At 38.1% G+C, this 23,197-nt stretch overlaps 1 protein-coding gene across 6 annotated transcripts in view; it reads right to left on the bottom strand.

Annotated features, from left to right (window-relative positions):
* Positions 1-23,197, bottom strand: part of GAB1 (GRB2 associated binding protein 1) — a 157,761-nt gene that overhangs the window by 120,925 nt on the left and 13,639 nt on the right. Inside the window, exon 1 of one of the 6 annotated variants that reach the window (XM_057502659.1) lies at positions 21,595-22,975. The exons of the other annotated variants lie outside the window; for them this stretch is intronic. The gene's annotated coding sequence lies outside the window, so the exon portion shown is untranslated. Of the gene's footprint in view, positions 1-21,594; positions 22,976-23,197 lie in introns of those variants that run through there. 6 annotated transcript variants of the gene reach the window in all.

Below are 23,197 nucleotides of genomic sequence, written 5' to 3'. Positions count from 1 at the left end.
CACTCATCACTTTAAAAACAAATTACTGACTTTTGGCTACTTGCAAGGGTATTTCTGATAGAAAGAAGCATCCCTGGCATTATGAATTAAAATATGAAATGAAAGACAACTGCATAACTAGCCAAAAGCACAAGCTGAAACTGTAGCAAAGACAAACAACTGTGAGAATTTGAAGGAAGAGAGATTACTTATTACTCAAGGAATCAGGCAAAAAAAAAATCAGAAAGGAAGTAGCATTTGAGATAGTCCTCAAATGAGAACAGTATATGGAGAGGCCAGCCATGAGAGGTGTGGGAAGTAGACAGAGAGGTTAAGAAAAAGAAGACGAGGAAAATTATGGAGGCTTTGAGGATCACCATGTTTTCAATCCAAAAATAAATTGAACCCATGGATGGAGCAATGGAAGATTATTCAGCAATAATAAGGAATGAAGTTCTAATATATGCTACAACATGAATTAACTTTAAAAATGTTAGGCCAAATGAAAGAAGCCAGACACAGAAAGCCACATATTACATAATTCCACTTTATGAAATATCCAGAATAGGCAAATCCACATAGACAGCAAGTAGATTAGTGATTACCTAAGGTTAGTAAAGGGTGTGCTGCAAGGATATGAGGAGTGACTGCTAATGGGTATGGGGTTTCTTTATGGGGGTGATGAAAATGTTTCAGAATTATATAATGACAGATATATAACTCTGTATACTAAAAACTACCAAACTGTAAACTACAAAAGGGTGAACTTTGTAGTGTGTGGTTTATACCTCAATAAAGCTGTTGTAAAATAAAACTAATCCATTGTAATATTTACATTTACACAGAATTTGAAAACCTAGGCTAGGGTCCAATCATATTTTTCGCTTAGACATACATACCACCTGTATGTGTAAGAGAATACCACATATGTAGAGAACACATGACAGATCAGCAGGTTGAAATGTTTAAGACTTTACGATTCATTACCTTACAACTTTCCGGGCAGAATTGAATCTGCTGTCTTTGTAACCCCCAAATCAGGTTTACTTCAGGAATTAAAAAATAAATGATAGACACAAGTTATATGAAGCTCGATATGTGAGCACAAAGTATAGTGGTTAGTATAAGGGATTAGTGTCTTTCATATGGCATCAGGTTTAATTTTTCATCTTGTTTCTTAATTATGATATCGTTAATATACAATTATTGAATATTACGGTTACTAGACTCCCCCTATTATCAAGTCAACCCCACATACCCCATTACAGTCACTGTCCATCAGTGTAGTAAGATGCTAGAATCATTACTTGTCTTCTCTGTATATAGTGCCTTTCCTGTGCTGCTCTCTCCCCGCCTGCTACATTATGTGTGCTAATTGTAATGCCCCTTTTCCCCCTTATTCCTCCCTTCCCACCCATCTTCCCCAGTCTCTTTCCCTTTGGTAAATGTTAGTCCATTCTTGGGTTCTGGGAGTCTGCTGCTGTTTTGTTCCTTCAATTTTTTCTTTGTTCCTACAATCTACAGATGAGTGAAATAATTTGATACTTGTCTTTCTCCGCTTGGCTTATTTCACTGAGCATAACAACCTCTAGCTCCATCCATGCTGTTGCAAATGGTAGGATTTGTTTTCTTCTTATGGCTGAATAATATTCCATTGTGTATATGTACCACATCTTCTTTATCCATTCATCTACTGATGGACACTTAGGTTGCTTCCATTTCTTAGCTATTGTAAATGGTGCTGCGATAAACATAGGGGTGCATATGTCTTTTTCAAATTGGGCTGCTGCATTCTTAGGGTAAATTCCTAGGAGTGAAATTCATGGGTAAAATGGTATTTCTATTTTGAGTTTTTTGAGGAACCTCCATACTGTTACCCAGAATGGTTGAACTAGTTTACATTCCCACCAGCAGTGGAAGAGGGTTCCCATTTCTCCACATCCTTGCTAACATTTGTTGTTTGTCTTTTGGATGTTGGCCATCCTAACTGGTGTGAGGTGATATCTCATTGTGGTTTTAATTTGCATTTCTCTGATGATTAGTGATGTGGAGCATCTTTTCATGTGCCTGTTGGCCATTTGAATTTCTTTCGAGAAGTGTCTGTTCAGCTCCTCTGCCCATTGTTTAATTGGTTTATTTGCTTTTTGTTTGTTGAGGTGTGTGAGCTCTTTATATATTTTGGATGTCAACCCCTTATTGGATATGTCATTTATGAATATATTCTCCCATACTGTAGGATGTCCTTTTGTTCTACTGATGGTGTCCTTTGCTGTACAGAAGCTTTTCAGCTTGAAGTAGTCCCACATATTCATTTTTGCTTTTGTTTCCCTTGCCTGGGGAGATATGTTCATGAAGAAGTTGCTCATGTTTATGTTCAAGAGATTTTTGCCTATATTTTTTTCTAAGAGTTTTATGGTTTCATGACTTACATTCAGGTCTTTGATCCATTTTGAATTTACTTTTGTGTATGGGGTTAGACAATGGTCCAGTTTCATTCTCTTACATGTAGCTGTCCAGTTTTGTCAACACCAGCTGTTGAAGAGGCTGTCATTTCCCCATTGTATATCCATGGCTCCTTTATCATACATTAATTGACTGTATATGTTTGGGTTAGTATCTGGACTCTCTATTCTGTTCCACTGGTCTGTGGGTCTGTTCTTGTGCCAGTACCAAATTGTCTTGATTACTGTAATTTGTAGTTAGAGCTTTAAGTTGAGAAGCAAGATCCCCCCTGCTTTATTCTTCCTTCTCAGGATTGCTTTGGCCATCAGGTTTAATTTTTAAGTAGCTTTTTTTTTAAACCTGGGGGACTGCTGCATTCTATTGTGTATGTGTTCTAAGACTGTGTAAAAAATACCCAGCATTTTCAGGTGCCATTTTGTGTTTTGTGGTGGTTTATTTATTTGTTCGTACTTACACAAAGTGGGCCTGCTATAAGTATTTAATTTTACCTATCTTCCTGACAAAAACTCAACGACTTTCAAAAGCCAACAATTTCCTCTTCTGGATCATATTTACCACAAATTTCTGATTTTGTGATTTTGCTCTATGATGTGAACTTATAAAAAATTTAAATACAAGCAAAACTTGGCTCATCACAAGCAAAAATCTACCGTAATTAAACATCCATTTGAACAGCAAAAGCAAATGAAAGTGAGAAATACAAATGCATATAAAACAATAAAAAGCTAACCAGTTTTGCACCCTGTGCACAGACTTAAGGTAAAAACAAAAGGAAAATGTCTCACAATGTGCAGACCTGTGGATCATGAGGTGGCTTTAACTTCTAAATATAATGTTTTTTTACCTTTTTTTGGTCATAAATGAAACTATTACTTATTGTGAGGCTACTATGCACCTGTTATCAAGAAAAGTATTTCCCTCATTTTAGATTTGATTCATTACTTTGCAATAATGTGATTTTCTCCTACAGTGGAAACTTTAGTTAAAAGCAATCTTGCAATAAACTTGTAGAAGTACCTTTACTTTTAATGTCTCTAATGGGAAACAATTGTAAGTACTGATTAAACCAAGTTAATGTGCATCCAGTTTGTCTTAATAATTCAAGATTCTTGTCAACTCTATCAAATTATACCTTTTTATCCACAGAAACAGTGTGATGTATACCTACATTAAGTTATCATTCTGTGTTAAACAAATAGCAAAGAACACTTAAAAGATCATAAAAGCAAACTACAATGTGGGTTTTCAATATCCCATAACTTCAGGGACCAGATTCTAGTGAAATATTTTTTACATTAAAAAAACTGCTAAAATGATGAATAAGAAACCAACAAGGCAATAAAATATACAGCTTATTAGTAATTTTGTAGAGAAGAAAAATATCACTCTAAAATGTTTCTGCAAATTCAAGTTTAAGTACTAATTCAGCAATTATTCTATTAGCCTGATGACTAAATGGAATTCTTAGAAACTAGATATAGAATGTGTTTCACTCCAGGTCCTAGAGGGAAACAGTCTTTAATTCACTTGCCAGAAACAGTTTAACATATTACTTAAATTACAGACTTCAATTAAAAATAAAAAAGATCCCCCAATAAGAAAATCTATGGTTCAAAAGAAATTTGAAATTAACTACCAGGTAACATTTCCAAGCTTTGGGGCAGAATAAGACTATTTCCACACACTCCAAGTCACAACTCAGAAAGCTGAAGAAAGGTTTTTCTTGTTTGTTTTTAAATATACTCCAGAGAATTCTAAGTATATTTTATGAGTATCTGTAGAATGTTATATATAAACATCCAGATTTCCCACATTCCAATTCCCAGAAACTAGATTTTGTTCATTAGGTATTATTATGATGATGACAGTGATTAAGGCACATGGGTAAATGATTTGGGCGAAGAAACACACTTCATCAAAATATGAAAGAGTGTGTTGGATGTGTGTGGATGTGTGTGATGGTGGCAGTAGGGGAGTAACACATACTTGCTGTCAAAGTTACAAAAAAGCATTCAGAAAAATAAGAACAAAAGTATTTTAACACCTTTACTATTCTTGCAGAATACTTGTACTTTCAAAGTAAAGGCACTATCATTCTATTTTTATGTCAACTTCAAGATGTGCCTGGCTTCATTTTTTTTATGGTAAAAGCTAAAATAAAAGTAAATGGTTTGTTTCTGCATTTTTCATTCTCAATAATAGAAACAAAGAATTACTTAAATGTTGTAAAGGTTGGGTTGCTGCAATTGTTATTCATGAATGTTAATATGCTTTCTCCAACACTATCTAAAAATATATTTTATAATAGAACCATGTATGACAAGGAAAAGGAGTGAATGAATAGAGCGATTCAAAACCAAAGAATTACTGAATTCCAGAGCAGAAGTGGCTTTGTGGGCTATGAGCCCAATTCCTATTTATTTATTTATTTATTTATTATTTTTAAAAATTTTGTTATCATTAATCTACCTTTACATGAAGAACATTATGTTTACTAGGGTACCCCCTTCACCAAGTCCCCTTCACAAACCCCCACAAACCCCATTACAGTCACTGTCCATCAGCGTAGTAAGATGTAGAATCACTACTTGTCTTCTCTGTGTTGCACAGCCCTCCCCAGGCCCCACCCCCACATTATACATGCTAATCGTAAAGTCCCCTTTCTTTTTCCCCGCCCTTATCCCTCCCTTCCCACCCATCCTCCCAAGTCCCTTTCCCTTTGGTAACTGTTAGTTCATTCTTGGGTTCTGTGATTCTGCTGCTGTTTTGTTCCTTCAGTTTTTCCTTTGTTCTTATACTCCACATATGAGTGAAATCATCTGGTACTTGTCTTTCACTACCTGGCTTATTTCACTGAGCATAATACCCTCTAGCTCCATCCATGTTGTTGCCAATGGTAGGATTTTTTTTCTTCTTATGGCTGAATAATATTACATTGTGTATATGTACCACATCTTCTTCATCCATTCATCTACTGATGGACACAGGTTGCTTCCACTTCTTGGCTATTGTAAATAGTGCTGCGATAAACATACGGGTGCATCTGTCTTTTTCAAACTGGGCTGCTGCATTCCTAGGGTAAATTCCTAAAAGTGGAATTACTGGGTCAAATGGTATTTCTATTTTGAGCTTTTTGAGGAACCTCCATACTACTTTCCATAATGGTTGAACTAATTTGCATACCCACCAGCAGCGTAGGACGGTTCCCCTTTCTCCACAACCTCACCAACATTTGTTGTTGTTTGTCTTTTGGATGATAGCCGTCCTTACTGGTGTAAGGTGATATCTCATTGTGGTTTTAATTTGCATTTCTCTGATAACTAGCGATGTGGAGCATCTATCATGTGTCTGTTGGCCATCTGAATTTATCCTTTGGAGAACTGTCTGTTCAGCCCCTCTGCCCATTTATTAACTGGATTATTTGCTTTTTGTTTGTTGAGGTGCGTGAGCTCTTAATATATTTTGGATGTCAAGCATTTATCGGATCTGTCATTTATGAATATATTCTCCCATACTGTAGGGTACCTTTTTGTTCTATTGATGGTGTCCTTTGCTGTACAGACGTTTTTCAGCTTGATGTAGTCCCACATGTTCATTTTTGCTTTTGTTTCCCATGCCCAGGGAGAGATGTTCACGAAGAAGTCGCTAATGTTTATGTCCAAGAGGTTTTTGCCTATGTTTTTTTCTAAGAGTTTTATGGTTTCATGACTTACATTCAGATCTTTGATCCATTTCTAATTTACTTTTGTGCATGAGGTTAGACAAGGTTCAGTTTCATTCTCTTACATGTAGCTGTCCAGTTTTGCCAGCACCATCTGTTGAAGAGACTGTCATTTCCCCATTGTATGTTCATGGCTCTTTTATCGAATATTAATTGACAATATATGTTTGGGTTAATGTTTGGAGTCTCTAATCTGTTCCACTGGTCCGTGGCTCTGTTCTTGTGCCAGTACCAAATTGTGTTGATTAATGTGGCTTTGCAGTAGAGCTTGAAGTTGTGGAGTGAGATCCCTCACACTTTATTCTTCCTTCTCAGGATTGCTTTGGCTATTCGGGGTCTTTAGAGTTTCCATATGAATTTTTGAACTATTTCTTCCAGTTTGTTGAAGAATGCTGTTGGTAATTTGATAGGGATTGCATCGAATCTGTATATTGCTTTGGGCAGGATGGCCATTTTGACAATACTAATTCTTCCTAGCCAAGAGCATGGGATGAGTTTCCATTTGTTAGAGTCCTCTTTAAATTTATCTTAAGAGTGTCTTATAGTTTTCAGGGTATAGGTCTTTCACTTCCTTGGTTAGATTTATTCCCATGTATTTTATTCTTTTTGATGCAATTGTGAATATAATTGTTTTCCTGATTTCTCTTTCTATTGGTTCATTGTTAGTGTATAGGAAAGCCACAGATTTGTGTGTGTTAACTTTGTATCCTGCAACTTTGCTGTATTCCGATAACAGATCTAGTAGTTTTGGAGTGGAGTCTTTAGTATTTTTTATGCATAATATCATGTCATCTGCAAATATTGAGTTTCACTTCTTCTTTACCAATCTGGATTCCTTTTATTTCTTTGTTGTGTCTAACTGCCGTGGCTAGGACTCCAGTACTATGTTAAATAACAGTGGGGAGAGTGGGCATCCCTGTCTTGTTCCCAATCTCAGAGGAAAAGCTTTCAGTTTCTCGCTGTTCAGTATGATGTTAGCTGTGGGTTTATCATATATAGCCTTTATTATGTTGAGGTACTTGCCCTCTATACCCATTTTGCTGAGAGTTTTTATCGTGAATAGATGTTGAATTTTGTCAAATGCTTTTTCAGCATCTATGGAGATGATCATGTGGTTTTTGTCCTTTTTGTTTATATGGTGGATGATGTTGACGGATTTTCGAATGTTGTACCATCCTTGCATCCCTGGGATGAATCCCACTTGGTCATGGTGTATGATCCTTTTGATGTATTTGTGAATTTGGTTTGCTAATTTTGTTGAGTATTTTTGCATCTACGTTCATCAGGGATATTGGTCTGTAGTTTTCTTTTTTGGTGGGGTCTTTGCCTGGTTTTGGTGTTAGGGTGATGTTAGCTTCATAGAATGAGTTTGGGAGTATCCCCTCCTCCTCTATTTTTTGGAAAACTTTAAGGAGAATGGGTATTATGTCTTCCCTGTATGTCTGATAAAATTCCGAGGTAAATCCATCTGGCCCGGGGGTTTTGTTCTTTGGTAGTTTTTTGATTACCGCTTCAATTTCGTTGCTGGTAATTGGTCTGTTTAGATTTTCTGTTTCTTTCTGGGTCAATCTTGGAAGGTTGTATTTTTCTAGGAAGTTGTCCATTTCTCCTAGGTTTCCCAGCTTGTTAGCATATAGGTTTTCATAGTATTCTCTAATAATTCTTTGTATTTCTGTGCGGTCCGTCATGATTTTTCCTTTCTCGTTTCTGATACTGTTGATTTGTGTTGACTCTCTTTTCCTCTTAATAAGTCTGGCTAGAGGCTTATCTATTTTGTTTATTTTCTCGAAGAACCAGCTCTTGGTTTCATTGATTTTTTTCTATTGTTTTGTTCTTCTCAATTTTATTTATTTCTTCTCTGATCTTTATTATGTCCCTCCTTCTGCTGACCTTAGGCCTCATTTGTTCTTCTTTTTCCAATTTCGATAATTGTGACATTCGACCATTTATTTGGGATTGTTCTTCCTTTATTAAATATGCTTGGATTGCTATATACTTTCCTCTTAAGACTGCTTTTGCTGTGTCCCACAGAAGTTGGGGCTTAGTGTTGTTGTTGTTATTTGTTTCCATATATTGCTGGATCTCCATTTTGATTTGGTCATTGATCCATTGATTATTTAGGAGCATGTTGCTAAGCCTCCATGTGTTTGTGAGCCTCTTTGCTTTCTTTGCACAGTTTATTTCTAGTTTTATGCCTTTGTGGTCTGAAAAGTTGGTTGGTAGGATTTCAGTGTTTTGGAATTTACTGAGACTCTTTTTGTGGTCTAGTATGTGGTCTATTCTGGAGAATGTTCCATGTGCACTTGAGAAGAATGTATATTCTTTTGCTTTTGGATGTAGAGTTCTATAGATGTCTATTAAGTCCATCTGCTCTACTGTGTTGTTCAGTGCTTCCGTGTCCTTACTTATTTTCTGCCCGGTGGTTCTATCCTTTGGGGTGAGTGGTGTGTTGAAGACTCCTAGAATGAATGCATTGCAGTCTATTTCCCCCTTTAGTTCTGTTAGTATTTGTTTCACATATGCTGGGGCTCCTGTGTTGGGTGCATATATATTTAGAATGGTTATATCCTCTTGTTGGACTGAGCCCTTTATCATTATGTAGTGTCCTTCTTTATCTTGTTACTTTCTTTGTTTTGAAGTCTATTTTGTCTGACACAGGTACTCCCATACCTGCTTTATTCTCCCTGTTGTTTGCATGAAATATCTTTTTACATCCCTTGACTTTTAGTCTGTGCATGTCTTTGGGTTTGAGGTGAGTTTCTTGTAAGCAGCATATAGATGGGTCTTGCTTTTTTATCCATTGTATTACTCTGTGTCTTTTGATTAGGGTGACTATTGAAAAATATGTACTGATTGCCATTGCAGGCTTTAGATTCGTGGTTAACAGAGGTTCAAGGTTAGCTTGTTTAGTATCTTACTGTCTAACTTAACTCACTTATTGAGGTATCATGAACACTGTCTGGTGATTCTTTATTTCTCTCCCTCCTTATTCCTCCTCCTCCATCCTTCATCTGTTGGGTGTTTTGTTCTGTGCTCCTTTGTGTTTCCTTTGAGTGGTTTTTTGGGTAGTTGATTTTATTTTTTGTCTTTAGTTAGTATTTGGTTATTCTGCTTTCTTTGCTGTGATTTTATTTACTCTGGAGATATCTATTTAGCCTTAGGAGTGCTCCCATCTAGAGCAGTCCCTCTAAAATACCCTGTAGAGATGGTTTGTGGGAGGCAAATTCCCTCAACTTTTGCTTGTCTGGGAATTTTTTAATCCCTCCATATTTAAATGATAATCTTACTGGGTACAGTATTCTTGGTTCAAGGCCCTTCTGTTTCATTGCATTAAATATATCATGCCATTCTCTTCTGGCCTGTAAGGTTTCTGTTGAGAAGTCTGATGATAGCCTGATGGGTTTTCCTTTGTAGGTGACCTTTTTTCTCTCTCTGGCTGCCTTTAATACTCTGTCCTTGTCCTTGATCTTTGCCATTTTAATTATTATGTGTCTTGGTATTGTCCTCTTTGGGTCTCTTCTGTTGGGAGTTCTGTGTACTTCTGTGGTCTGAGGAACTATTTCCTCCCCCAGTTTGGGGAAATTTTCAGCAATTATTTCTTCAAAGACACTTTCTATCCCTTTTCTCTCTCTTCTTCTTCTGGTACCCCCATATTGCGAATATCGTTTGGATTGGTCACACAGTTCTCTTAATATTCTTTCATTCCTCAAGATCCTTTTATCCCTCTCTGCGTCAGCTTCTCTGCATTCCTGTTCTCTGATTTCAATTCCAATAACGGCCTCTTGCACCTCATCCAGTCTGCTCTTAAGTCCTTCCAGAGATTGTTTCATTTCTGTAATCTCCTTCCGGACTTCATCCCTTAGCTCTTGCATATTTTTCTGAAGATCCATCAGCATGGTTATGACCTTTATTTTGAATTCTTTTTCAGGGAGATTGGTTAGGTCTATCTCCTTCTTAGGGGTTGTCTGGACTATTTTGGACTGGACTAAATTCTTCTGCCTTTTCATGACGATAGCGGTACTTGTGGGGAACGGGTGCCTGTGTCGGCTGGAAGAACGTCCCTTCTTGCTAGTTGTGGCCTTCCTCTACTGGGAGAACAGTGACCCCTAGTGGCTTATGCTGGGCAGCTGGGTGCAGACGGGATCTCTGATTCTTGCCCGGCCGCTGTGAAAGAAGCTCTGCCTGGTTGTTGTGGGCATGGCCACTGCCGCTATGGCAGAGTCATGCCGGTGGGGGAATGGGCGGGAATCTGTTTATCACCATGAGGGGCCTCTAAGCTGCGCTGCCACCCGGTCAGTTGGGGCGCCTGTAGTTCCCCGGGATTCTCAGCTACTGGGCTGACTGCGCCGGGGTGCTTCCATCCAGCTGTGAGTCCCCTGTCCCTTTAAGACTTTCAAAGGGCACTCGCTTTTCTTTTGTCCCAGGGGTGCCGGCTGCACAGACCCACTCACAGGTCTTACTGTCCTGTTTCCCTAGTATTCAGCACACCATGCACTGTGTGTCTGTGCTCCCGTGCGGATGGCTATGGCTGGGTGTTTAGCAGTCCTGGGCTCCCTCTCCCTCCCCGCTCCGACTCCTCTCCTCCCACCTGGAGTTGGGGTGAGCGGTGCTTCGGTCATGCCAGGCCATGGCTTGTATCTTAACCCCTTTGCGAGGCGCTGGGTTCTCGAGGTGTAGATGTAGTCTGGCTGTTGTTCTGTGTCTTCTGGTTTCTCTTTTAGGAATAGTTGTATTTGTTGTATTTTCAAAAATATATATGGTTTTGGGAAGAGATTTCTGCTACTCTACTCACGCCACCATCTTGGCTCCACCCCGAATTCCTATTTATATGGAAACCTGAGTATGGCCTCAGGAGGATAATGTCCCTATTTTATTCACATGTGAATCCTTCCTATAAAGCCCAGTATGTGGCATTCACTCTATAAATACATTTGAAATAAAACTACCATGCTTATTGGATGAAATTCATTTTAATGCAATAGTTTATAATCTTGGAAGGAAAGACTTCTGGCTCTGGTCCTTGTACAAAGAAATGGCTATTGTTTACTTATATATTAGTGATGAATAAAAGCCTGAGTGGGAGATCATGCAGGGGCAGTCTCCAGCTGATGGAAAAGTTGTAATTCAAACGTTTGTATGGAAGTAGGTTAATTGAACTCAGAATGCATTTTCCCATAGAAACAATGTTGTATATAACAGTTCACTTCTCTTCCAGCCTACAAAGTTCCCTTAAGTAAATAGTTAGAACAGACTAACCACCATGCAGAAAAACACACCGTGGGAAAGTGTGTCCAGCACCACATTGTGGGGACCATATTTTTGCTGCTGCCCAGGAAGCAGGCTCCTTCAAGATTAGAGACTGGGGGGATGAGTAAGAAATCAGACCAGTGTAAAGTCATCAAGAATGACACAAACAATGGTTTACTCTCCTAACTCAGCTTGTGTTTCTTGCTCACTCACTGAGCAAGCATATTTTGATGTCTTCTAGACACTGCGCCCTGTGCTAGGCAGTAGGGGGCACAGCAGAAGCCAAAATCAACACAGCTTTTCTCTTTCTAGAGATTACAGTCTAAAAGGGAAGACAGACATTGAAGAGTTAGAAAGGAGAGTGGGGTGTGGGTGAGTGGGGAGGGGGAAGAGGTATGATGAGCAGAACAGGAAAAGAATATAAGAAATGTTAGGTATCACTTCCCTGTCCTTCCTCCATCTGGGTGGAGATGACTGGCACAGATGTGCGCTGGGGGGAAGGGACCCACACACACCGGGGCTACGTGTGATGAAAGGAGGGAAATCCCATCACCAAAGAACAAAGAGAAATCATGCTGTGGTCAGGAGTGGGCAAGATAAGGCTGCACCTACGTCAGAAAAAGGCCATTCTACTCGGGCCTGGATGTCTGATCTTATGATGTTAAAATCTACTCCAACACCTCTCCAATTTTCTCCATTATTTTCTGTAACCCATTCAGGAATACTTTGATTCTTACTCCTATGCCTATTCTCTAAGGAGGGAAGAATGAAATAAACAGTAAATGGCTGAATTTTATCAATCACCTTTCTGAAGTTTCATTACAAGGACGCTTTACAGTGACATTAGGCTCTTTCCGAAGTTTCATTACAAGGACGCTTTACAGTGACATTAGGCTCTTTCCGTTTGCAGAAAGACAAACAAGTAGCATAAGAGTTTGGAAGATCTCACAAGGCCTTGTATGTAGGAAGGAAAGTGGAAGATTAGCTTCCACGTGGACAGGCACAAAATAACACACTGAGGGGAAATCAGTCCAAGTCATTCTTGAGGGACATGGCCTCTAAACAAACCAGTGTGTCTCTACACTGGGATGCAAGAGAAAGACTCTAGCTTACTGGGACTGTTCACTATGGGTGTGGCCACCCAAACTAGAGCATCACTAATAAAGGAATTAAAATTTTAAACACAAAATTTTAAGTGGCTGGTGAGTATGTGAGCCTAAAGTACAGGGTGGTGCTTCTATCAATTGCGCTTCATGGTAGATTTATAGAAAAGATAAGATGCAGAGAACACTTTTTCAAATTACAAAAAGCCACCATAAACTTCCTGTTTGGCCAGTCCACTCCAATGGTCTATTTTCCACCTCATCCTATTTAGATTCTTGAAGCACTGGTTTTCAACCACATCCTCCTTAAACTATGATCTTCGGCTCCCCTAACAGGTCCTCATTCTGGCCCCCTACCAAGTCAAAATCACACTGTGACTTCTGTTTGGTCCTCTCTTTCAGATCTCAAAAACTGGTATCCTATAAGGTCTCATCATTTCTTCTCTTGCTCTGCAAACTCTTCCAAGGGGACTGTGTGGATGTACAAAGTACCCAGGAAAATGCACATTCTTAGGGTTTCCAAATCTGTGGTTCTAGCCCCAGTCACCTTCCTAAGCTAGGAGGGCATCCCAACTCATAAATGGTAAGTCATGGATTATTGAAAGAAACAATACAGAAGATTTCACAATATTTTCTGGTTTAAGTCAGGGAGGTCATCCATGCCCTCCCACACAATTCTTAGAAAACCTGGTACAATAGAAAGAACAGAGGTTTTGAAACTGGCATAAATGGGTTTGAATCTCAGCCCTGACATACACCAGCGGTGTCATTTTGGGATAGTACTCTGAGCATCAATTTCTTTACCTGTAAAAATAGAGACAATAATATTTATTTTTCAAGGCTGTTATGTAGATTAGGGATAAATTTTCTAAAACCTATCACCTAGTGTCTAACAGCTGTTCCATAAACAGAGGGCTTGCTCTTTTAACTGTGGAAGCTGCTGTTATGAGAATACTGAGAAATTATGGGTTTTGTTTTGACATTTTTCCCTCATACCTATTAATAGCAGCCATTTCAGTTCTGTAGGAGGGTAGCTGTTGTCCTCATTTTTAATGCTTCTACCTCTATCTACAATAATGCCAGGTATAGTAGACTTCGATGATTCTTCTAGGTTGCCCAGCATCTGAACTCCCCTTCCTATGTTTGGAAAATCATTAATCCTAAACTACAAAAGCAGGAAATTCCAGAAAATGGTTTTCTTAGCTGCCCTTCCAACAGAGTGCAGGCACATGATCCAGTACACTGGCTCCACCAATACATTCATCCAGGTTTTGACTCAAAGCAATCTCAAGGAACAAGAACTGTACAGAAACCTAGGTTTGCGGTTGCAAAAGCAAATGCAGCTTCGAGAGGCAGTGGTGGCAGTGCAGCATCAGTGTCCAGGGGTCGGTAGTACAACGTGCAAGGCCTGTGGTCATGGCCTAGGAGGCAGCAGTGACATGTCTGCTGGACCAGTTCAGTGGCGTTGTGCCTCGTAGAAGACAAGCTTCCCAGCTAGGTTCTCAGCTTTCCCAGAGAGACTGAGAGCTACCTTATCTCCTTAGCAAACTCCCTTTCTGATGAAATTAGAAGTTTCTGTTGCTTACAACTGAGAATCCTGACTGATATTACAAGATCAGGTAATATTTTATTACTTTTGGTCAAAGGCCACTGCAAGATTTACAGAGCAAACAAACACAATGAAATCTTCCTAGTAAATCAGTTAGAGTAAACTGCTAAAACCCTGTTACTGAGCATTGCTGGTATCATTTCTTAAAAGGAATGACAGAATAAATATATCACCATTGTTTTAAGAGTACTATCTAAAATGTGATTTTTTTTTCCTATCAGACTGAGAGATGCAGAACACTGCCTAATCCCTAAAAAACATTTACTTTCTCGAATGCTCTAAGATGCATATTGCTCCAGAAGTCTAATCACTCCCCACCCCAAATAAACATAAATTTTTATCTCCCTGCTTAATTCTTCCCAAAGAAATTGTGGTGTCATTCCATTAAGCTGGCTCAGTCAGTATATTTACCTTGTATTCACCTTTTAAGATAGAGAAATCTTAAAAATGCATCCTTTGGGGAAAAAAAACAAGTAGGAAATAAAAAATCTAATTTTTGAAACTGGAAATAAGCACTCACACTTTATCTCCAATTAGAACTAATATTTCTCCTATAATAATCAATCTAACTTCCCTGACCTTTGATAATGCATTTAATTTCCCCTGGTTGTACAGAAGTTCATGTTAAGTTTTCCTTGTGGCTTATTATCATTAACTTTTTTACCAAAGTACTTGAAAAAAAAAATTTTCAGTAAGACCCAAATTGCTGCAATAATCACATGAAAAACAAAACTTCGGCACATAAAAAAAATCTTACTAACAGTAAGCAGCAGGATTCTGAGAAAACTAACAAGAAAACTTTTTTTAGCATGATGGCAAGGGTTTGGGAAAAAGGAACTTATAGGAAAGAGAGTTTCTGTTAACAGTTATGCATTCACTATTTTGGGTTTTTTTTTTTTTTTTGGTATTTTTGCAATGTCCAACTAGAATTCCTTGTCCTAAACCTAATTTTATTTTCCATTTTGTCCTCTAAAGGTCTCACAGTCTTCTAATTATAAATGCCAATATTTAGCCACTGACAAGACGGTATTCCATGGATGCAGATTTTAACCTTCAATTCAAAAATAGAAAGTTAGATTAGAAAAATCTATTTCTTATCTCAAACAAAAGCAAATTTAAAACAGCAAAAATAGTGTAAAAGAAGAAAATCAGAATCAGAAGAATGTGAGCTGTTGGAAAATTGTCCTTGCTCTGAATTCTGATTTTTTTTTATATTTATGTGCTGTATGAGATAATTCTCTCCCTTGTTATTTCAGACTAGGACATAGAATGGTGAATCTACATATACAAAGGAAACTTCTGTCTATAAGCCAGGATTCATATGAAGTTAGATCATTTGCACAGGCCATATAGTTTATGCAACATTCACAAAAGGGCCATTTCCTCTTCTTCTGTCTAAGATCATTATTAGCCAGAGATTCTAACAACTCAAGCAGGCTGCAACCTGTCTGACCTACAGAAATAAGATCCTCTTTTAGGATATTTTAAACTAAGAGTGACTCACTTGGAAAAAATAGGTGGCTGCTAAACTGATCTGAGCTGTTTCCCCAGTCTTTTTCCTCAAAGGGAAGCCCTGAGACTGAGACAGGTGTAAGAGACTTCCTTCTTCACTGACAGAGGATAGCATGGCAGAGGGCAGTCACCACCATCACTCTAGGTTTAACAAACACTTGTTCACTGGGAACCCCTGCAAATCTCAGAGAGGCTCTGTACAGAGGGGTGAAGTATTCCAGGAAAGACTTGCAAATCCAGCATTAGATCCCAATTTTCAGTTGGGGGCCTGACAATAAGTGAATATGAAAAGGACGGACTCAGCACTGAAGGGGACACAACTGCCCTACAGAGGGTTTAGAGCCCTCACGTGTGAGACAGTCAATGCACAACTTGAATAAAGTTAGAAAGATGGGGACAGACAATAACCCTATACCTAGGGATAAGGTGAGTACCTTGGTCAGCCTACCCCAGTAGGGGTAGCCATCAAAAATGTTGATCACAAAGCAGACGGAAACATTCTGTGGATAGAGAATGAGCTAAGGGGAACAGGACCCATCCAGTCACCTTCTCTCTTTGCTGTTTTCATATTGGGGGCACACACATGAAAATGGTTCCACTATTTGGTTTATTGGTTTCTGCCTATGTACAAAATGGACATAGTTAGCATTTACTTTCAGCATCAGAGATTTTCAGGAGCAGAGCATGCTCGATGTCATCTGGATAAAGGAGTGGTCCTCTGGCATCACTACAGGTTCATGTTTATTTCCTGTTACTCAGAGAAAACGGAAATGGCCCCAAAGGAGGCAGACCTTGGGACACCTGACAGCTGGGGCCCTCTGCTCCATCACCCTTCAAGTACTATTTGACTCTAAATGCCATTTAAAATGTTATCACACATTTACTTAGCTCTGCAGTTTAAAACAAACCTACCAAACAGGACAAACCAGTCTGGATGATGTGATATGTAATTGTGCCAGGCAGCCAGGGGGCAAGCTGACAGTAGGACAAGCTGGAGCAATGGCTGAGTGAATCAACCGCACTGTACCTAACGTCCACCTCTTCATTCACTTTTCGTTCTTTATTTCGTACTTTGAAAGTAAAATATGGAGAATACAAAAACCAATGAAAATGTTTTTATATGTATCCCCACAAATACCAACCAGTGAGTCACTAAAATTAAAAAAGGACACAAAGTCATTATTTAAATTTCACTTAGCCTTTTTAAATCTGGTATGTCTACTGAATAACTCATATTTGGAATTTAAAATATCCATGAATTCTAAAGAGATAATCAATAATTACCATCTTCTTCCCACCCATACATGCTATCAGCTTAAACATGGGCCTAGTGCCACAACTCAAGCCTCAGTAGTGCTGTTGTATGACTTGAATAAATTTCATGTGTGTTACTTGTTTGAAAAATAGATTTTATATCTACCACCCTCAGAGATGTAAAGATGTACTGAACAGTGTAACTGGTAACTTTCTGTATGTATTCCTATAATGCAATAAACTGACATAATAAACTCCCCAAAACAATATTTAACATTTTATCATAAAAAGGAAAATACTGACATCATAATCAAAGGTATTCATTAATCTTACAATGCTTCATGATTATAATTGCCTATAATTTTTTTCTTTTAAATAGGCTGTTATGAATCAACTGGGAGAAAAAGATATAAAGAATCGAAGTTGTATTTAAATAATTAGTTAAGATGGGATGGTGACTGTGTAAATAAAAAAAATCACACACTACTGACACAATTACAAGTAAACCAGTGAACTTCAGCAAAGGCTAACTGAATTTTAGTAACTTCAATCGAGAAATTTAAAAGCATAGATATTTATATACACACATGATTGGCATATAAAATACAAATATATATGCTCATTACACTGCCTAGTAAAACCTTAAGGCTTGGTTTAATATATCAGAGTTGTTTCCTAGACTCTTATTTTTAAAACTTTTTTTAATAGATATGATCAAATTTGTACTTTTGTTTTTTGATACTCTGTATTTGTGATTTTAAAAAGTCAGTCTTAAGAACGTCTTTTGAAGAGATAACGAGAAAAACAAAACTCCAAGCAGGGGAAAAAAAACCCTCTTTTCAAAAGCATATTACATTTAATATATTATTTGAAAATCTTTGATTAGAGTGGGAGTTGGTATCATTTAGGCTGTACCTTTTCATTCCTAACAGTGCATGGGAGACAGGGCTGCAAAGTGGCCTACATATGGGAACTACCAAAAGGAGGCCAGCACCCATGGCTTTAACAGATTCTAAACTCAAATGCCACCTCATTACTTTTTCATCCTGCTCACCCTTCACCAGAGTAGGTTTCAGGAAAAAAAAAAAATCAAGGTGAACAATTTTTTGTTTCCTAATGATTCTGATGTTCTCCTGACCTGCCCTCACAAAATGAGACCTAGAGAACCAAGCCCGTGCACTGCCTCATCTCTGCACTCTGAAAACCTGCTATGGTAAACTATCCAAGCCTCTGGTTTCAATCGACTCATCCCTTGACTGGTTTTAGAGCCCAAGTCGTGGTTTTAGCCAAACAGGTGTCAATACAAAGTCAAAAACATATTTCTGGACAGACACAGATACAGGCCACCAAACTCGAACCTTGTAAAACCCATTTCTTACCCTACAGAGCTAAGCCAGGCTGGCATCTTTGTGATCTGAGGACCCACGAGGTGGGGGCTGATTTCACAGGCACCCTAGTTTATTCTGTCTGTCCTGTTCCAACCATTTATGTTCACACTATAAGCTTGTCAAAGAGGTTCTCCAGCTAAACTCCAGAAAGAGCTTCAAGACTAATTCTGCAAAGGCAAAAAAAACCCAGGCTGAATAGGAACTCAAACTAATCCAGGAGAAATTAACAAAAGGTATTCTGAGACAAGTCCTAAGGTCATATTCCCAGAAAATTCAAAAGGGTGGTGGGAAGAGAGGATTTGAAATTTCTGCTGAATTATTTTGAAAAAAAAAAAAAGAAGGCTGCTCTGTTGGGAGATTAAGGGAAATATCCTAAATAGCACCTTCTGAAATGTTACCCCTCCAAGAAGCAAAAGGAAACATTTTATAGGCTCAAATCTCTATACTCCTCTCAGAAATTCCCACTGCTCATTTGGCAGACCTCCAAATAACCTAGTTTAGCTGGCAAATATTCAAATACGGTTTTTCAAACTATGTTAATAAGCCTGACATGATGCTACAATCACAAAACACCACCCCTCCTTTTCTCTGAGGAAATTCAACCTGTGCAGGTTAAAATGGGTGTGCCAAACACTTGCTGTGTGAGGTTACTGGCTGTTGGCTAAATGACTGCCAATTTGAAATTAGCATTTAGGGAGAATGGCTTGCTCAAACGTACGCTGTCTTAAAAAATGGATATTGTGATGTTCAGGTCCCCTACTCCCATATACCTCTACTGGTATAAAAATAGAAGCATTAATGGTTTGTAATTTTTACTATACTCAAGCTAACTTAAAGAGTCCAAAGTACTTTACAAGTATCCTTTCTATAATAATTTCTGAGGGAGATATTTTTCATTCTACAAATGAGAAATGGAAGTAGCTTGTTACACATTGTGTAGAAAATGGTAACTTGAATCAGACCGTAATTCAACAATAGCTCTAGTGCCCAATATCAACATTTCTTTCGTGTACACAAAGAAATCACAAAGCAACTAGTTACTTTGGTCTGTACATATTCTAAAAACCTCAAAATTTCCCCCACAAAATCAGACTATCTTAACACTTTCATGTCCTCTCTCTTCCTGCCTCCCCCCAAATCACTAACTTGTTCCTGCATCCACACAGACATTCCACACATAGTCTGAATTTCAAAACTTAGGCCATGCGGCTTCATTTGCAGTGGAACAGAAAGTGCTGGTTCCAAAAAAAATCTCCACATTGCCAAGACCCTAAATTAGTTCCCAGATCACCAGACCTTATGCAGGAAATTAGGATCCAGTACCTTAGCTTTAAAAATTAAAGGGAGGTTTGAAGGGAGGTATAAATGGGATTACATACTTACTCAGGATGACTCATTCTCACATGATCACAATTAAACTGAGCACTGAATCTAGGATCAGGAAAGAATTTTTCCTCAGGGTAGAAAGGGGTGTGGGATTTCCAAATGCACACTGAAGTAGGATCTTCTGTGTATATCAGATGAGCAAATCCCACATAATTAACTTGCTACTACAATGAAGAAGCAAAGAAAGGTACGGTGCACACCTTCCCCAAAGGACTTTTGGTATAAAGCCCCTTCACATGTCACCAAAGCTACTGAGAGGTGAAAGAGATCGGGATGGCACAACAATGTGAATACAGTTAACATTACCATTCTGTGTGCTTAAAAATGGGGGAAAAGGCAAATTTAGTCACGTGCTTTTTACAATTGAAAATAAAATTTTTTTAAAAAGAGGAATTGGGGTGAACTTACCTTATTGCCACTGTTCTGAAGGGCAGCCAAAATGCTTTTAGTGTCATAATGTTTGAATTTTAGAAATTATGCCAACCCACTGAAGACAGAGGTAAATATAGAAGATCAGGAATGGCACTAAGCTGGGCATGAGGAAGCTTGTATTCATGTCTACCTCTGCCTGCTGAAGCCTATTGGCTGTGGACTCAGGGTCCTAGGCTCAATTCCCTAGGGCCTCAGTTTTCTCATTAAGACTAGGAAGAGTACTGCAAGTTCTTGTCCTTTCATTGCTTTAAGCAAAGCTGGCCTTTATCCTCTCTGAGTCGTTTCCTTTTCCTTAAGTGTTTCAATAAAAAACTCAAAGTCATGAATATTTATTCTGCTTTGGAAATGTATAGTTTAGAAACACAACAGATTCTGTTGGAAAACAGACATGAATGTTTTCAAGGCTAGAACCTTATTTGTAAGATTAAAAATAGTTCAGTATCCATGTTCTAAGTTTCCCTTAGTAAGAACATGGGTTTCTCAACATACATCTATTTCCTCAATTTTAATGAAAACCACATTTGCTAAGAAATCTAGTATGCATAAAACCTGTAGTATCATAAGACTTAAGCATATCTTTTAGTTGTTTAAGAATTACTGAAATTAACAGAGAGATAGTAAACATTTAAATGTCTGAATATTAAATACTATACCTTAAAACAGAATAATCAAAGTACCTACATACTATCAATTCTAAGTCAATCTATGCACATTTTTCATTCAGATATAAGTAAATATAAAAATTTATTATGAGGCTAAGTATGCACCTTAACTTTAATGATAATTCTCATATAGTTATTAAAAAAAATCTCCTTTTAGTAACTTACACAAAGGGTAATACAGCTGCTTCCTTAATATTTTTTTGATGCTTTATGTTTTTTTTTTTTGCTTATATATATACTCTTTATTAAGGTATCATTGATATTCACTCTTATGAAGGTTTCACAAGAAAAACAATGTTATTGCATTCACCCTTATTATCGAGTCCCCCCCCATACCCCATTGCAGTCACTGTCCATCAGTGTAGTAAGATGCCAGAGTCCCTATATGTCTTCTCTGAGCTACACTGTCTTCCCTGTGACCCCACACACACCATGTGCACCAATCATGATACCCCACAATCCCCTTCTCCCTTCCTCCCCACCCCTCCTTCCCATCCCTCCTCTTTAGTAACCACTGCTTCCTTAATATTTTATAACTATTTTTTCTATATGTTAAACCAAACCCAGAGCATTTTAAGTTAAAATATTCCTGCTGAAAATTTATAAGCTGTGTTTTTTTACGGTGCATTTAGATGACTCTTTAATGGCACAGTTCTTCCTAAGAGCACTTATATCTGTGTTCAGCAAATATATTCACTGGAAACATCTACCACTATGTTAAGCAACATATAGGTTAGAAAAAATTATAGAAAAATAATTAGAAATATTAAGAGACTCATAAGAGTAGAGGTTTACCAAGTATATGGCTTAAAAATTACAAGCAAGGAAATAAGGTCACCTGTCATGAAGAGAGCAAGTGGCAAGTCCAGTCTTCAATTCTTCATGCAGGGTAGAGGGTACAGGAGTCTTGCCTTTGGGTTGCCAAAGTAAAGGGTAGAAGCTGGTTCTGGGGTTCGCCACCATCCAGTAACAGCCCTTCTGTTCACTTTGGGAGCAAAGTGATCTACTAACCAAACTTACTTGGACTCTCCGTGCAATGAGGGTGTGGTGGACACTCATGTAGTAACAGCAGTGATACTCAACACTTGCAAAGCAGATATGAAGATTCTCTAAGATACTGTGAGCAGATTAGCAAAGTACCTAAGAGGCTAAAGTATTTCTGAGGAATAAATGGAGAAGGGACAGAGCATGAAGGATGGTAAAATGGAGGAGAGGGAGGAAAGATCAGTAAGCTAGTCCATGTATCACAGTGGTGAGAAGCTGTCCAGTACAACTCAGGTTTCTGACATGGAAAAATGAACACTTTGACAAAGAGATAGTTACAGTAGGGTAAAGAATGATTTTGCTGATGATAGCTATCATTTTATAACCAATTCCCCAAATTCCTTTTACCTGGGAGGAGGGGGTTACCAAGATTTCTCTGCAAGATAATTGAATGGAATCATAAAGTTCTCTTAAGGAAATAACACTCAAAAAAAAAAAAAAAACACCTTACAGCTTTCTAGAAACAGAGTAAATTCAGTAGGTAGTTGGAAATAAAATCCTTTAATTTATTCCTTTAAATAACCATTCCTATGTGGGCAACTCTTGACTAGTTTTCTAAAAAAGAGTGTCTTGTCTCTCTCTAAAATGGACTTAAAATCAAAGTTTAGGTTTAAAGAGATAGATTCGAATATATACATTAAACACACATAGACACACACAGAGTGGGGAGAGAGAAGCAGAGGCTGAAAAACAGGGGAGATTCTTTAGTCAAGAATACTTGGTGCTCTTTTACAGATCAACCACATCTCAACCAACCAAAAATTAGGGTGAACCAGACACATATAATAAAGATAATGGGAAAGAATATCTGAAATTAGAACTATTCCAGGAAATAATCTGGACTGTATTTTAATAATATGCTTTCAGACCCAATAACCAGAATAACCAGAACTTCTGGTAAAGAGCTAATCTTCCTTCATTTCTCCTCTTCATCTTTAAGTCATTCATAAACTCTTGATTCAGGAAAGCATATTCTTTTTTAAATCAATACCCACATAGTACCATCCTGGATTCAATAACATCTTTTGAGCTTCTTGGTTAGGTACTTTCTCATATTCCAACCTTTCTAAAAATTCCCTTTTCGTATTGTCATCCTCTAGATATATCCTCCTTAGGAAACAGTTTGATCCAAATCATTGCTAGAAATCACTGTGCACATCTTTTTTTTAAAAATTTATTTTGGTATCATTAATCTACAGTTACATGAGGAACATTATGGTTACTAGACTCCCCCCATCACCAAGCCCCCTCACATACCCCATTACAGTCACTGTCCATCAGCGTAGTAAGATGCTATAGAATCACTACTTGTCTTCTCTGTGTTGTACAGCCCTCTCTGTGCCCCTCCCTACATTATGCAGCTAATAGCAATACCCCCCCTTTTTTACCCCCCTATC

Source organism: Manis pentadactyla, chromosome 5 (assembly GCF_030020395.1).
Source record: "Manis pentadactyla isolate mManPen7 chromosome 5, mManPen7.hap1, whole genome shotgun sequence".
NCBI lineage: Eukaryota > Metazoa > Chordata > Mammalia > Pholidota > Manidae > Manis > Manis pentadactyla.
Note: the sequence above shows the minus strand (reverse complement) of the source record. Positions and strands in the feature narration are given on the sequence as shown.